The following is a 16,413-nucleotide window of genomic DNA, read 5'->3' on the forward strand; positions in this document are numbered from 1 at the left end:
AGTGTCAGCTTTTAAACCACTCAGGGGCATCATTGGGTGTTTTAATCAAGGTAGTGGCAGCACAGAACACAAACAGTAGATTGCACTGGATAAGCATGGACCCATATTGTGATTTGCTCATTGTTCTGACTGCTTGTGCTTCTACTGAGCTTGTTTTATAGAGACAATGATACTTATTTCTTGGAGTCCTCAAACTGCTTTGTAAACAGCTAAGCAGTATTTGTTCAGTTTTCATAGTCTGGGTTATTGTCTTCACTTGTCCTCCAGAGACGAAATCCTGTCGGTTCAGGCACTTGGTACCACCAACCTAGACTATTACACATCTTCAGGGGTTATCTCCTCTCAGGGGTTATAGTCGGGGTGTATTCTACTTCCCACAAAACCCCAAATATGGCAGGCCTCTGCACTCCCATTCTCAACCTACTTGATCGTCAAGTCTTCTGCGACAGGACGTGCATCTCTCTCCTTGTCTCATTCTTAACCTTTAATTCTCAGCCCCGGGGTTTCATTTCTGTTACTCAATTAAAGCAACTCTTTTGGATGCTCAGTGGTGCTTTATAAGTCAAATGGTCTGTTCTTAGCTCTTCATTATCTTGGAGTCTCCATTGAAGTTGACAGTATTGATGGTTCTCCTTCCACATCCCTCCCCCATCTCTGGCCACTCCCTGTCTCTGTGAAACTCTATCTTCCTTTGGCTCTCACTACATTTCAGTCTTCTGGCTCTCCCACTACTCTTCTCAGTCTCCCGAACCGATTCTTTGCTTAGCTCATTCCATTCTCCTCACTTTAGTTGACATTGCTACTCCATTGATCCTAAACACATAAATTGTGTTTCGCATGTATATCTATATTCTATTCCATCCAAAGGTAACATACAGAACACCTAGCTGCAGAAAGTTCTTTGTGAAATGCTTGTATTTCCAAGTCAGTTTTCTTACCCAAACTCCAGTTCTTTACCTCCAAGAGCCTATGGGTCATTCCGCTTGGATTATTCACTTGCACCCCAATCTCATCAGACTATAATCATTGCCCTCTTCTGCCAAACAGATCCAATCTCTCTGTCTTCACTCTGTCAGTGGTATCACCATTTTGCCAGTTACTCAGATTTAGTGATCTAAAACTTCCTGTAACATAATCCTATTTTTTCTTCACCACATCTCATGTCCTTCCCCTCCATTCCCACACTACTCCTCAGGCTTCCTTACCACTTGCCCAGATTGCTGTAACTTCCTTGTGCTGCCCTGTCACATTCTTACCTCTTTTTCTCTTACCTTACCTGGACACGTTTCATCATGTCACTTCACTGGAAAGGCACATTCAAGAGATCTGTGTATATCATTGCTTCATTACTTCATGTCGAAGCTTAATAGTCTGATGTTTAAGGCCATCTGCCAACATTTCCAATGTTATCTCCCACTCTTCCTCAATTCACATCACATGATTTAGTCTGGTGGTCTGGCGGTCTGGCAGCCCCACCAACTTTCCATGCTTGGTGTTATTTCCACGTTGTGTAATATCATTGTCCTCACCCAGAATGTCCTTCCCACTATTGACCCTCGAGTCAAATTTTTTTTTTTTTTTTGGCTGCGTTGGGTCTTCGTTGCGCGCGGGCTTTCTCTAGTTATGGCTAGTAGGGGCTACTCTTCATTGCGGTGTGCGGGCTTCTCATTGTGGTGGCTTTTCTTGTTGCGGAACACGGGTTCTAGGCACGTGGGCTTCAGGAGTTGCAGCACTCAGGCTCAGTAGTTGTGGCACGCAGGCCCTAGAGCGTGCGGGCTTGAGTAGTTGCGGCTCGAGGGCTCTAGAGCACAGGCTCAGTAGTGGTGCACGGGCTTCGTTGTACCATGGCTTGTGGGATCTTCCCAGACCAGGGATTGAACCTGTGTCCCCTGTATTGGCAGGAGTATTCTTAACCACTGCACCACCAAGGAAGTCCTTGAGTCAAATTATAGTCATCATCTAAGATTCTGTTTGTGTACAGTTTCTTCTATAAAACCTTTACTGATTTTTCCCACCTAATTTATCATTACTACTACACAATTAATCATTTAATTATTCTCTATCTCATGTTTGGTAGTTTTATCTCACAAGGTAATTGTAACTTTCTTGTTTTATCTAGTTTTGTGCTCTTCATGGAGCTCAGCATAGTTTTAGCAAATAATAGGTGTTCAATAAATACCTCATTGATTGACTATTCCTTCATTTAACAAACACTTGTCTGAGTAAATTGTTGGGTAAATAAATCAAAGATTGACTGATGGATTGATTTTGTCTATTCATTCAGTTTCATGCTGTGCGTGCTTCTCTGCACCTTAATTTGAGTGGTGAGGGAAACCTAGTATTTTATTTCCTTCCACCTCCAAACAATTCCTGGAATAGACTACCATAAATAAACTGTTGGGATCAAAACACACCTTCAGTCACTTTCAGGTGAAATTATGGTAAACAGAACTTTAGTATCTGAATGTTAATGACAGAGTAAACCCCTGCCAAATGATTTTTGCATTGTCACGTCAAAGAAACAATACAAATCTCCATGAAAAGGTAAATTAAACTGGATCTCTTCCTAGAACTGACACATTAAATATCAGATCATTTTTCTCTTTAAATTAAGAGAAAAATAATATTTCATAAACCAAGACAAGTGGCACCTCCAACTGGTTTCTACTTAGTACCAAGTGGTATTTTTTTAGGGATTAACTGAAAAAGTAGTAACACTATTTTTCTTACTCTTCCTTAAGGATCTTTAGCACTAGCAAGGCTATTCTTTTCTAAAACTCACTGTCCTTCATTTAGTAAAATCTACACTTTGCTAAAACATCTCACCTTATTATTACCCAGTCATATAATAATACAAGCATTGTTATGGGCTGAAGTGAGTCCCCCCAAAATTCATATGTTAAAGTCCCAATCCCAGTACCTCAGAATGTGATTGTATTTGAAGATATGACCTTGAAAGTGGTGATTAAGTTAAAATGAGTTGGTTAGGGTGGGTTCTAATCTCATCTGACTAGTGTCCCTTATAAGGAGAGGAAATTTGGACACACAGAGAGAGAATACGGGCACATGTACACAGAGGGACAGCCATGTGAAGAGGCAGCAACAGGCCATGGAGGTAGGAGGTTTCCTCAGAAACCAAATCTGTCAGACCTTGATCTTGGACTTCTAGCCTCCAGAACTTTGAGATGATAATTTTTGTTGTTTAAGCCCCCCAGTGTGTGGTATTTGTTATGGTGGCCCAAGCAAACTAATATAAGCAAGTATATATCTGTCTCCCTACTAGACTGTGAATTCCATGAAAGCAGGGATCACATTTCATTCAGATTTCTAGTGCTTCACACAATACCGGTAATAAATGATCTCATGGAATGTCACGGAAATGAATTTGTAGCTTGTTTGGCTCATTAGAAAGCTCCTTCTTGTAAGAACACTACATAATGATCAAAGGATCAATCCAAGAAGAAGATATAACAATTGTGAATATTTATGCACGCAACATAGGAGCACCTCAATACATAAGGCAAATGCTAACAGCCATAAAAGGGGAAATTGACAGTAACACAATAATAGTAGGGGCCTTTAACACCCCACTTTCACCAATGGACAGATCATCCAAAATGAAAATAAATAAGGAAACACAAGCTTTAAAGGATATATTAAACAAGATGGACTTAATTGATATTTATAGGACATTCCATCCAAAAACAGCAGATTACACTTTCTTCTCAAGTGCTCATGGAACATTCTCCAGGATAGATCATATCTGGGGTCACAAATCAAGCCTTGGTAATTTTAAGAAAATTGAAATCGTATCAAGTATCTTTTCTGACCACAACGCTATGAGACTAGATATCACTTACAGGAAAAAAATCTGTAAAAAATACAAACACATGGAGGCTAAACAATACACTACAAAATAACCAAGAGATCACTGAAGAAATCAAAGTGGAAATCAAAAAATACCTAGAAACAAATGACAATGAAAACATGATGACCCAAAACAAATGGGATGAAGCAAAAGCAGTTTGAAGAGGGAAGTTTACAGCAATACAATCCTACCTGAAGAAACAAGAAACATCTCAAATAAACAACCTAACCTTACACCTAAAGCAATTAGAGAAAGAAGAACAAAAACCCCCCCAAAGTTAGCAGAAGGAAAGAAATCATAAAGATCTGATCTGAAATAAATGAAAAAGAAATGAAGGAAACAATAGCAAAGATCAATGAAACTAAAAGCTGGTTCTTTGAGAAGATAAACAAAATTGATAAACCATTAGCCAGACTAATCAAGAAAAAAGGGAGAAGACTCAAATCAACAGAATTAGAAATGGAAAAGGAGAAGTAACAACTGACACTGCAGATATACAAAGGATCATGAGAGATTACTACAAGCAACTCTATGCCAATAAAATGGACAACCTGGAAGAAATGGACACATTCTTAGAAGAGCGCAACCTTCCGAGACTGAACCAGGAAGAAATAGAAAATATAAACAGACCAATCACAAGCACTGAAATTGAAACTGTGATTAAAAACCTTACAACAGACAAAAGCCCAGGACCAGATGGCTTCACAGGCGAATTCTATCAAGCATTTAGAGAAGAGATAACACCTATCCTTCTCAAACTCTTCCAAAATATAGCAGAGGGAGGAACACTCCCAAACTCATGCTACGAGGCCACCATCACCCTGATACCAAAACCAGACAAAGATGCCACAAAAAAAGAAAACTATACGCCAATATCACTGATGAACATAGATGCAAAAATCCTCAACAAAATACTAGCAAACAGAATCCAATGGCACATTAAGAGGATCATACACCATGATCAAGTGGGGTTTATCCCAGGAATGCAAGGATTCTTTAATATACGCAAATCAAACAATGTGATAAACCATATTAACAAATTGAAGGAGAAAAAACATATGATCATCTCAATAGATGCAGAAAAAGCTTTCGACAAAATTCAGCACCCATTTATGATAAAAACCCTCCAGAAAGTAGGTATAGAGGGAACTTACCTCAGCATAATAAAGGCCATATATGACAAACCCACAGCCAACATCGTTCTCAATGGTGAAAAACTGAAACCATTTCCACTAAGATCAGGAACAAGACAAGGTTGCCCACTCTCACCACTATTATTCAACATAGTTTTGGAAGTTTTAGCCACAGAAATCAGAGAAGAAAAAGAAATAAAAGGAATCCAAATCGGAAAAGAAGAAGTAAAGCTGTCACTGTTTGCAGATGACATGATACTCTACATAGAGAATCCTAAAGATGCTACCAGAAAACTATTAGAGCTAATCAATGAATTTGGTAAAGTAACAGGATACAAAGTTAATGCACAGAAAGCTCTTGCATTCCTATACACTAATGATGACAAATCTGAAAGAGAAATTACGGAAACACTCCCATTTACTATTGCAACAAAAAGAATAAAATACCTAGGAATAAACCTACCTAAGGAGACAAAAGATATGTATGCAGAAAGCTATAAGACACTGATGAAAGAAATTAAAGATGATACAAACAGATGGAGAGATATATCATGTTCTTGGATTGGAAGAATCAACATTGTGAAAATGACTCTACTACCCAAAGCAATCCACAGATTCAATGCAATCCCTATCAAACTACCAATGGGCATTTTTCACAGAACTAGAACCAAAAATTTCACAGTTTGCATGGAAACACAAAAGACCCGAATAGTCAAAGCAATCTTGAGAAAGAAAACATGCAGCTGGAGAAATCAGGCTCCCTGACTTCAGACAATACTACAAAGATACAGTAATCAAGACAGTATGGTACTGGCACAAAAACAGAAATATAGATCAATGTTACAGGATAGAAAGCCCAGAGATAAACCCACAGGCATATGGCCACCTTATCTTTGATAAAGGAGGCAAGAATATACAATGGAGGAAAGACAGCCTCTGCAATAAGTGGTGCTGGGAAAACTGGACAGCTACATGTAAAAGAATGAAATTAAAACACTCCCTAACACCATACACAAAAATAAACTAAAAATGGATTAAAGACCTTAATGTAAGGCCAGACACTATAAAACTCTTGGAGGAAAACATAAGCAGAACACTCCATGACATAAATCACAGCAAGATCCTTTTTGACCCACCTCCTAGAGAAATGGAAATAAAAACTAAAAGAAACAAATGGGCCCTAATGAAACTTAAAAGCTTTTTCACAGCAAAGGAAAACATAAACAAGACAAAATGACAACCCTCAGAATGGGAGAAAATATTTGCAAACGAAGCGACTGACAAAGGATTAATCTCCAAAATTTACAAGCAACTCATGCAGCTCAGTATCAAAAAAGCAAACAAGCCAATTCAAAAATGGGCAGAAGACCTAAATAGACATTTCTCCAAAGAAGATATACACATTGCCAACAAACACATTAAAGGATGCTCAACATCACTAATCATGAGAGAAGGGCGAATCAAAACTATAATGAGGGATACCTATCACCTCACACCAGTCAGAATGGCCATCATCAAAAAATCTACAAACAATAAATGCTGGAGAGGGTGTGGAGAAAAGGGAACCCTCTTGCATTGTTGGTGGGAATGGAAATTGATACAGCCACTATGGAGAACAGTATGGAGGTTCCTTTAAAAACTAAAAATAGAACTACCATATGACCCAGCAATCCCATTACTGGGAATATATCCTGAGAAAACCATAATTCAAAAAGTGTCATGTACCACAGTGTTCATTGAAGCACTATTTACAATAGCCAGGACATGGAAGCAACCCAGGTGTCCATCAACAGATGAATGGATAAAGAAGATGTGGCACATATATACAATGGAATATTACTCAGCCATATAAAGAAATGAAATTGAGTTATTTGTAGTGAGGTGGATGGACCTAGAATCTGTCATATAGAGTGAAATAAGTCAGAAAGAGAAAAACAAATACTATATGCTGACACATATATATGGAATTTAAAAGAAAATAGAAAAAATGCTTCTGATGAACCTAGGGGCAGGACAGGAATAAAGATGCAGACCTACTAGAGAATGGACCTGGGGATACAGGGAGGGGGAAGGTTAATCTGGGACGAAGTGAGAGAGTAGCATTGACATATATACACTGCCAAATGTAAAATAGATAGCTAGTGGGAAGCAGCTGCATCGCATGGGGAGATCAGTTCGGTGCTTTGTGACCACCTAGAGGGGTGGGATAGGCAGGGTGGGAGGGAGATGCAAGAGGGAGGGTATATGGGGATATATATATACATATAGCTGATTCACTTTGTTATACAGCAGAAACTAACACAACATTGTAAAGCAATTATATTCCAATAAAGATGTTTAAAAAAAAAAATGGACCAAAGACTTGAAGAAATGCTCAACAGATGACATCTGAAGACTTCTCAAGTATATGAATAGGTGTTCATCATGAATCATCAGGTAACTATACATGGAGACCACAATGACATACCTCTAACATTTTCAGAATGGCTAAAATTAAAGAAGGTGACAATAAAAAGTTGGTAAAGATGATGAGCAATTGCAGTATTTGTACTTTTCTAGTGGGAGTACATTTGATACAGTGACTTTGGAAAACTCTTTGTTAGTTTCTAATAGTTACATACATATCTATGTATGCATACCTATGGCCCAACAATTCTGCACCAAGATATCTATTTAAGGGATATGGTGTGTATGTCCACAAAATGACTTGCACAAAAATATTCAGATTGAAAAATGGCAACATCCAAATTTCCATCAATAGGGAGATAAACAAATTGTGGCATATTTCTACCGTGGAATACTATGCAGCAATAAAAAAGAACAAAGTACGGCTTCATGAAGCAACATGACTGAATCTCAATAACATTATGTTGAGTGCGAGAAGCCAAACTCAAAAGAGTACATACACTGCATGATTCCATTCCAATCTATGAGTCTGTTTATATGGATTTAAGGATAGTCAAAATAAATCTATGGTGATTAAAATCAGAACAGTGGTTGCCCTGGGATAGGGGAAGGATAAGACTACGAAGGGACAATAGGGAACTTTTGGGGGTGATGTAAGTGTTCTTCATGTCGGTCAAAATAATGATTATGCATTTGTCAACATTTATCAAGCGATACACTTAAGACTTGTGAATTTTACTGTATGTAAATTATTCCTCAATAAAGTATAAAAAAATACAAACAAAAACAGGGCATTTAGTGAGTGCAACAAGGCTGCCATAGACAATAAATGCTGCAGAAAATCAGGGGAGAGAAGAATGACTTAATAGGAAAGATGGATGAGTAAGCCTTCTACAGTAGATAGAAAAGGACCTGAATTCTGTAGGATGGCTAATATTCACAGGGGAAGGGATGAAAAGGTTGTGGTGTGTGGTTTCACCTAGACCAACCCATGCAAAAGCTTCTAGTGATTCCAAATCACATTAGCACTGTGGCTCTTCATGAATCAGAATCACTAGAGTATACTTCAATAGATCTTTCTGTAACTTACTTAAAGATGAAAGACTGATTAAACCATACTAAAAACTTTAGGCCAGGGACTTCCCTGGTGGTCCAGTGGCTAACAGTCCTTGCTCCCAGTGCGGGCGGCCCGGGTTCGATCCCTGGTCAGGGAACTAGATCCCACATGCATGCCGCAACTGAGAGTTTGCATGCCTCAATTGAAGATCCCGCGTGCCGCAACTAGGACCCAGTGCAGCCAAATAAATAAATAAATATTAAAAAACAAAAACAAACAAAAAAAACCCAAAAAAACTTTAGGCCAACCAAATAACTTTGGTGTTTGCAGCAGCCATATTCAACAGGAGCTTATTTTGAAATTATCTTTGTGCTTGGTTGAACAGTACCCAAAAGTAACGAGTTGGGCCAAATGGAAACATCTCAAAAGCTTTTTGTAAGTGGATAAAATATAAAATATAGATAGATAGAAACTTAAATAAAACATCCATCTTGTGTTTTAATTTCCTCATTTTAAAAAGTGAGATTTGACCTCATCTCTTCGACTTCTAAAAACGTTATACTTAAAGCTATGATTTGCTAATTAATCTAATCATATTCTGACATGGAAGGTCCTTTATAATCTGATCCCATGACCCCTTACCATTTACATCCTGCTTGTTCCTCAAATAACCACTCAAACCTCAGTTTCTCTGAGTGTTCCTCATACACCATTTGCCCTCTTTGGGAATTTGTTTTCATCTAGAGAGTTCTAGCCACCTTCTCTGCCCATGCCTACCCATCCCTCTAGGTCCTTTTACTCAATAAAGATTCCCTTTACTAGGATTTCCTCCTTCCACGTACTCCTACAGCATTTGGGATTACTATCATTTATTTAGCAAGTATCATCTACTGCCTTGTGTGATCAGTTATTCTTTCATGCGTGTGTGTTTTCCCTTGCAGCTAGAATGTAAGCAGAATTAAGGCAAAACCTACAATGTATACCTTTCCCCCAAATTTCCCACGGCACCTAGATGTGTTGTTTCTAATAGATGTTTAACAAATACTAGATGGCTAACTGATTGGTTCATCCAGGTTAGGAAGGATCCCTCAGATACTGCCCACATGTTGGAATTACAGTTGACCCTCCACCAATGTGGGGTTAAGGTCACTGACCATCTGCACAGTGGAAAATTCAAGTATAAGTCAACCCTCTGTATCCTGGTTGCTCATCCACAGAATCAACCAACCAAGGATTGTGTAGTACTGTAGTATTTTCTATTAAAAAAAATCCGCAGTGGACCCTTGCAGTTCAAATCTTTGTTGGTTGAGTCAACTGTATAACATTTTGAAAAAAGAGGCATCAAATATGAAAAAAGGCAATTCCCCAAAGGAGGGCAAGTTTGCTGGAAGGGAATGTTTCACATGAAGTCAGGAAGCAATAACAGTGACAATTTCAGACCCAGAGATCTCAGATTTACAATGATGTTGATGGATTGGAACATGTTATCAGCAAAGGCGGACTAGCTAAATCACAGACTGAGAAGCATAATAAAATTTGGCTTCTACTATGTTTTGCTAAATTAAAGTTTAAAAAGGAAGACATAAATAAATGAAATCGTTGATTGAAGGCCACCCTATTAAGTGAAAATGAATCCACTGAAAGCTCCAGAAGACCCTATAAGCCACTTTGGATAACACTTAATCATGAAACTAAAAATATCCTCAAAGCTCTCAGAGCCCTTGTGAGTTTGCTGAGAATGAATGAGACAGTACAAGAGGAGAGAATTAGCACCTGGTTGCAAAGAAAATTGGAAGCTCTTCAAAAATTCTAATCTGGTAATAGTTGATCATTACTCTGTAGGTGGAGGCAAGATCATCTTGGGCAACTCTGATGATGTCAGTTCCCTGCTTGTAATATTTTAGTGACTTTTCATGGCTTTTAATATAAAATTCAAAATCCTTCACACTCCACAAAGTCATGGGGTCTCTGTCTATCTCTGAAGCCATGTCTTAGTTGCTATAACAAAATACCACACACTGGGTGTCTTATAAACAACAGAAATTTATTTTTCACGGTTCTGGAGGCTGGGAAGTCCAAGCTCAGGTGTCAGTATAATGGGACGAGGGTCTTCTTCCTGCCTCAAGCTGGTACCTTCTTGCTGTGTCTTCACATTATGGAAGGGACTTGGAAGACTCTTTTATAAGAGCACAAATTCTACTCCTAAGAGCTCCACCCTCATGATCAAAGTACCTCCCAAAGTCCCCATCTATTAATACTATCTACTTTAGGGTTTAGGCTTTCAACATATGAATTTGGGGAGGACAATTCAGACCATAGCAAGCTCTTCTAACATTTTTCCTCTTTACCTGTGCATTTGCCCACTGGTTTTTTGCTTCCTCAAATACTACACATCACTTCCTGCCTCAGGGCCTTAGCACATGCTTAGCCCTTCCGCCTGGAGCACACTCTTCCTTTTTTGCCTAGATACTTCCCATTCATTCATATTACTTTTTTTGGAAGTCTTGGGAAGTTTCCTGTTACACACTCTTGTAGCATCCTAGGCTTCTGATTGATAGATCCAATCAAAATCAAAAATTAAGTGAACATAAAATTTTTTTGGTTAACGTCTGTCTCCCATACTAGATTTTGCTCAGGGGCCATATCCTCCTCTCCAGCCTCATGTTTTCACCTGGAGGTACTTCTATGGAGTAATTCTCATACCTCTCTTTCCCTTCTCAAGTTTAGAGAGTTGAGAGGAAGAACTGGATGGGTGTGGCTTAGTCCTTCGTGAACTTTTCTATTGCTTGTTTGCTGGCAGGAATGCCATCCTGGGTAAGAGGCATATGCTTCAAAGAGGAAGGTCTGTACTTGTCCAGCAGGGCCAGTGACCAGGGGGAAGAAGATACAATAGGATTTACCAATAATACTGCTGACATTTTTATTTTCGTTTCTCCAGTTGCTGTACTTAATTTCTCATAAAGTACAAAACTCACAAGGAGAAGAAAAAAGATGTTAAAAATCCCATTAGGTTATAAGCTTGTCTTATTCATCCAATGTAACCCCAGCACTCAGCCCAGTTTCTGCAAATAGTGAATGTTCTATAAATATTTATCAAATGTATGAATTATTTAACCTCTCTGAGCCAGTTTCCTCAAATGTAAAATGATGATAAAACTTACCAATCTGGCCACATTGTATGGGTATTCAACATAGTATATTAAAGCAATCAGTATTGTACCTGGCATGTGGTTAAAGGGATAAATATATTGTAGCTATTATTATCTGCACCGAGAATAATTCCTATTTAGAACTACTCACTTCAACCAGGTGTCAGGTTAATAACCACAATGTTATATGTGTCAACCTGATTTGTTCTGGTGTCTTTCTTAAAAACAATATACAGTCTTTTAAAAACTAATAGTATATAGACTAGAAAGATAATCCACAACATGGAATGAAATATAAATGATCTACTCAATGTACACACATAGAATTAAAGGAAATTACTAAAAATATATCAGTGTTCAATTATAGTCTGATTCTGTGATTCTTTATCAACCCTCCCATACTAAATTAGATGGAAAGCACTTTCAAAAGCATAGTTAGGGTAATATATCTTCTGGACCTGGTTTGAATCCACTTCCTGTGTTATTCTGTTCAGCTGTCACTCTCTCAGCCTGCAATTTCTCAGACCCTGCTCCTGCATACAGACTTTTTGCTTCAGTTATGCATTTCAGCAACAATTGCATTCAGGGAATGGGTAGTGCCTCAGGACGTAGATCATCAAACAGGAAAAGATGCATTATCCCCATGGGCTGGTGGTGTGAGGGAAAAAAGTATTTTATATCTGGATATCTGTTGGAAGTCTCATTCGAAGAAATGGGGACTGTCTCCAATTTCTTACATGATATATTGATAATTTTATCTGATTCGAGATCAAAGGGAGGTTTGCTTACAGTTAGGATGAAGAAGGATGTGAAAGACTTTCACTCTAGGGGTTAACTACAAGAAAGGAAGGGAAAAACAAAAAGACAAAGGAAAAACCATAGTTTTCTTTGGAACTAGCGGAGAGCAGTGAATACAAGGAAGCCTTAATGAATGGCTGTGCAGAGAGAACTCACTCTCTTATCAGTGGGTAGAGCGTTGCGGGTGCTTCCATCTTTGGGGGTGGCTGCCTGTTCTAGTAGAGGTGAGAACGAGTCAGCCACGGATGGAGTTAAATACGCTTCCGAGTCCTCTAATGAGGAAGACAGACAAATAAACAATTGCAATAATCCAATACGATCATGTCCATGGTAGAGATTTTTTCAAAGGGTCATGGTACACAAAGGAAGGACATAAGCAAAACAAAATATTATATCCAGTCCTCTGCCTGAGGCTGTAAGAGGCATTATTTTTAAAGCGGAGCTGTTACTTTTGCATGAAAGAAATTCACCAGGCTCTTCAAGGCTGAGTAGAATTGTTTCCTATGTGTTCTGTACTCCTCACCGCACTGAGAATAGTGCAGGCAGGTCTGGTTGCCTCCTCCATACTTAATGCCTGATCATCTTTTTTAAAAAAATTAATTTATTATTTATTTATTTATTTATTTTTGGCTGTGTTGGGTCTCTGTTGCTGCACACGGGCTTTCTCTAGTTGCAGCGAGCAGAGGCTACTCTTCGTTGCTGTGCGCGGGCTTCTCATTGCGGTGGCTTCTCTTGTTGCAGAGCACGGGCTCTAGGCGCGTGGACTTCAGTAGTTGTGGCACGCAGGCTCAGTAGTTGTGACTCACGGGCTCAGTTGCTCCGTGGCATGTGGGATCTTCCCAGACCAGGGCTTGAACCCGTGTCCCCTGCATTGGCAGGCGGATTCTTAACCACTGCGCCACCAGGGAAGTCCCAGATCATCTTAATAAAACACTCTTGTCCACTTTCACATAGCAAGGACCTGAACATCAATGAATACTGAGCATCCTTCTTTTTGGCTAATGAACCATTTTATTCTATGAAAAATAAATGTAGGTGTGTTACTATATCATAGGTGTCATTACAGTTCCAGTCAATGAAATAGCAGTAACGGGAAGGACATTCATATTCATACAATGCACTTTAAAATGCCTGATCTCTGCACTATGTAAATGCCCTGAAAGGGTTCCTAAGCCCTATGCTGTGATTTCTCAGTAACAGAGGCCAGGGGCCATAACTGTTTGGGATATTTCAGGCAAAAATTTCTAATCTTTATCTGTGTGGTTTTCTGTTTATATCCTCCTCCAATAACTACACTGATAATGTTGATGGTAATTCCACATAACAGACATCACACAGTACTTTACATGGTGTCTCGATAAGTACTTCATGATAATGGCAAACAATAATTTTCATACAAGCATCCTATTAATTTAATAGAGAGCAGTGCTGTATTTTCACATAGAACGTCTATCCTAAATGTTAGGACTGGTTTGGGGGAAACCGAAATCAGATATAGCATATATTTTTGCTATTTCTCCATGCAATTTTTGCTACTTTTCCACAATAGAGAAAACATATAACTAGCACGATATCACCCTTTCCTTTCAAAATAGAAAACAAAAATAGAGAAAAGGAAGTCACAAAGAAAGAAGGAGGAAGAGAACCAGTTATCGATCATCCATGTGTCAGATATTATTTATACAAATTATTTTATGTAATCGTTTCACTAATCCTGTGCTGTGAGGAAATCCTACAAGTGTGGAAATGGAGACTCACAAAGGATATTGGCCAAAGTGACAAAGCAGGTAAAAGGACAGAGCTTAGCTTGGCTATGACGCCAGGTCACCTTCCACAGCACTGGTATCTACTGCATTCTGACAGCAATGCACTGAAAAGGCACGCCGCTGTGCAGACTGTCGCCCTGTCACAATTTCTGCAATTTCCTTCTCTTGCATCTTTCTGTCCTTCTATATTCTGGCTGTGCTCCCGAGTGGAGGGTGCTTTCATTGTGCAGGCATCACAGTATAAAGGAAGGAGCAATTAGGAAGTTCAAAGCCAGGCACCTCGACTCCTGCCCAGGCTCTGCTGCTACCAGCTAGGAGTAAGGATGGGGGACAAGTAAGTCACACCCTGTCTTTGAGTCTCTGTTTTCTCAACAACAAAATGAGTAAATCGGTTTGTTTTCCAAGATTTCCAACCAGCTCTGACACTCAGCGATTAGAAAATGACAGGTTTATTTTGGTCCCTAGGAGAGTAAATTGTCCTAACAGTGAGTCCATTGGGATCATCCAGGAGGTGGATCCGTTCCTGCGGAGCTGATGCTTGCTTGATGGCCCGTGTACCCTGCAACCGGCTACGAACCGGGACTTGATTGCTTCCAGGACTGCGGCAGAGATGCTGCAACGAGAACGGCGGACGCAGAAACGCCTGACTCACACTTGTCAGCGGTCAGGCATCAAAGAGGCCCAGAAGAAGCAAAGCAGCCTCCAGACTCTGACAGCACAGAGACGCCAACTCCTCCTGTGCTTCTAATCTCCAAATCAACCACACCCTGTTTCTTCTATTCATGGAAAGTCAGGGAACAGTGTGTGTGCTGGAGCGGGGGACCCTACTAGCAGCTTCCGCTTATGGAATCACAGACTTCTGGATTGAAAGCCATTTTCTACTAACTCCCTCACGTAAAGATGGGAAGGCTGAGGGCAAGAGTGCAGAGTCCTATAGCCGAGACTAGAAGCCAGCCTGATGCGTTCTTTGCAAAACACCAGTGGACAGCGTTTACTCACTGGCTATTCTTTACCCAGTCCCCAGTGTAACCCACCATTGCCACCCACCCCCCAACCACTAAAAACAAGTAACTTGTAGTGAGGGGGTGGGAGTAGGAAGAGAAAAATCAGAGATAATAACCAAGACTTTGGGAAATTTTTTTTTTTTTTTTTTTTGCTTAGAAACTAAAGTTTTAAGAGTTCTCTATGAAGCAATAGTGAATCTTTATGATCAATGAAAAGAAAAATAGGACATGAGCAGCCACGCTGTACTTCCTGTATAGTCCAAGAAAAAAAAAAGATATTTGGACTCTTCTCTAAATTCTCTTTTAATCAATTTGCAAACCAAAATGGATGATGGAGCTCTGAGGCGTTTTTTTCAGCCCTAAGCACCATTACATTCCTCCCTCGTTTAGAAACAAGAGACTATTAGTTATATCAAGAAGGCCCGCCTTTAATGTAATTGCTGTCTCAGAATATGGGCTGATTATTAATGCATAATTCTGCTTTCCTCAGAAACATGATTAGGCTTTTCATCTGGAATTTTCACCCAAATTCTGGTAAATACATATTTGCTTTTAAGATTCTTTCAACGAGAGATCAGGAATGATTAAAGGACCCTTGTCTCCATCATAAAGCACTGACTTAAATGCACAGTCATTGCCCAAAGGAGCAAATGGAAGAATTTTACGTTCTGTTTTTCTCCCTCGCTAGATGGTTCTGAATAAAAAGACAAGGGATGTGGAATAACCCATTGGAGTCTGTCACACAATAGCTGAGTGCTTATGAGGGATATTACATGGAAATCAGATGCAAGAAACAGTCATGGGTTACCAGGTAAGTGGGTCCCCTGCATTTACAGCATGAAGTGCCTTTTCATTTTCGTGTTGCCCGCGAAGAGCCTTTTAATTAGAAAAGATCTTCTATAACAGCTTGAAAAAGGGAACCAAGATGTTGTTGACCTTTGCCTGTTCTGTGTTTCTCTTTTCCTTGCTGAAGAAGTATTTATCTACTTTTCCCCCTCAAGTCTCCAGTTCATGGTTCTGGGTGTGAGAACAGCAAAGTGGGCCTCTGAGCTAGTGACCTTGGTTTCCATCTGGGGTCCAGCATTCCCTTTTGGTCAAGTTCTTGGCGGTACCATCCCAGTAGTTGTTCCTGGGGTTTAACACGCTGGGGCATTGCTTTAGGGTCCATATTTTGGTTAGTCTTCCAGTAGCTGGGTAATGACTCTGATAGATCATGGATAAGACAACCTAGG

The 16,413-nt window shown here is 39.5% G+C and overlaps 1 long non-coding RNA gene across 1 annotated transcript in view; it reads right to left on the reverse strand.

Annotated features, from left to right (window-relative positions):
- LOC309633710 overlaps window positions 1-16,413 on the reverse strand; it is a 156,445-nt gene that overhangs the window by 118,215 nt on the left and 21,817 nt on the right. The gene's annotated exons all lie outside the window — the stretch shown is intronic.

The sequence above is a fragment of the Balaenoptera borealis genome (genome assembly GCF_965194805.1).
Source record: "Balaenoptera borealis genome assembly, chromosome: 8".
Taxonomy (NCBI): domain Eukaryota; kingdom Metazoa; phylum Chordata; class Mammalia; order Artiodactyla; family Balaenopteridae; genus Balaenoptera; species Balaenoptera borealis.